The sequence below is a fragment of the Arvicanthis niloticus genome, chromosome 22, assembly GCF_011762505.2.
Source record: "Arvicanthis niloticus isolate mArvNil1 chromosome 22, mArvNil1.pat.X, whole genome shotgun sequence".
Lineage (NCBI taxonomy): Eukaryota > Metazoa > Chordata > Mammalia > Rodentia > Muridae > Arvicanthis > Arvicanthis niloticus.
In genome coordinates this window covers 430,349-432,208 of record NC_133429.1, presented here as the reverse complement: position 1 = coordinate 432,208, position 1,860 = coordinate 430,349, and positions in this window count along the sequence as shown.

Genomic DNA, 1,860 nt, shown 5'->3' with positions numbered 1-1,860 from the left:
AAAGAACATTCAACACCATACAGGGCACAATGCTACCACCAGAGCAGCCATCAAACTACAGCAAGCCCTGAATGTCCAAAAGCTGAAGCAAAGGAATATTACCATAACACCAACATCATGACGATAAAGATTCTTGTATTCAAGTGAGTAAATTCCTTAAGGAAATTCAGGAAATGATAAAATAATTGGAGAAAATTAATAAATCCCTTAAAGAAAGCCAATAGGGCCAAGAAAATTCAACCAACAAAGAAAACAAATAAAAATGTTCAAAACATGAAAATTAAAATAGAAGCAAAAAAGAAAACAAACTGAGGAAATTCTCAAAATGAGGTAAATCTTAGCTAAGTGAACAGGAACTACAGACACAAGCATCATCACCAGAATATGAGATATGTAAAAGAAAGTCTTAGGCATTGATGATATGATAGATAGATGATAGATAGATAGATAGATAGAAGAAACAGTGTCTTCAATAAAGTTTATTGCTGTGAATCGACAACATGACCAAAGTAACTCTTATAAAAGAAAATGTTTAAAAGGTGCTGGTTTACAGGTTCAGAGGATTAGTCCATTATCATGACAGAAAACATGGCAGAGTACAGGCAAACGGTGTTCATAATGGAGCTATCAGCAGGCATTTGGAGACCCCCACACTAGGTATATATTGAGCATAGTAGAACTCAAAATCCACTTTCACAGGGACACAATTCATCCAAGGCCAGACGTACTCTAATGAGGCCACAACTCAAAATATTGCCACTTTCGATGGTGTAAACATTCAAACATGAATCTCTGGGGTCATATCTATTCAAACCAAAACATTCTAATCCCTGTAATGTAAGGTTGTACTCATAATGTAATACAGAACACATTTAGTTCCACTTTGAAAGTCCTCATAGCCTAGCACAGTATCAACAACGTTTGAATATCCAAAGTTCAAAGTCGTTTCTGAGATTCATGCAGGCTTGTAAATATAATCACTTATCAGTTCAAAGTCAGAAAGCAGATCACAAACTTTCAACATACAGTGGCACGAGATATAAGCATTCTGAAACTTAGGGAATGAAAGATAGTGGAAAAAATACTTCGACAAAGCAAGACAGCAAACCAGCTGGGCAAACTTCAAACACTGCATGTCCATGTGTGCTGTCAAAAGGCCATGCAAACCTCCAACTCTGGCTTTGCTGGCTGCAGCATGCTTCTGTCTCTTAGGCTCACTACACTCCCTTTTAAAGCTTTTCTCAGCCCCCATTGCACACCTCCTGCATCTTCAGCGTCTTGGTCTCTCCAATGCAATCCAGGTTTTACCTTCACAGCTTGACAAAATGTACTCTCTGGGCCCCTAAGCAGGGACACTCCACACCATGTCTGTCTCAGTCTCTTTCCTTAGTCATGGAGGAAGATTCCATAAACCCTTTCTTCTATCTTTGACATTAAAGCCACAAACACATGGATTAAGGTGCTTAGTTCTGCTACTTGTTGAGGGCTGGAACATGGTCCACTCATGCAACTATATCTTCACAAGCTTTCTGTTTTCAATGGTTTTCTTCATTGCTTAACCAGGTATCAATTCCTTTAATAGTCGAAAGCAATGACACCCTGAGTGTGGAAATCAGTCTGACTTCTGTTAGCTCTGTATAATCCTTACCTAGTATGCCATTTTCCAGCCCTGGAACCTGCTTTCAGGTGTTATTCAATTCATATCCTTTATATGTTTCTATGCAAAAATATGTTTCTGTACCATGAGGCTCATTTTTTCATTGTATATACCTTGGCGTAATTAGAATTACACTCTTGTCTTAATGCCTTGACAGTCTCATGACCCTGCTCTCTTCCCTTCTTTATGTCTAGCCTCTGCAG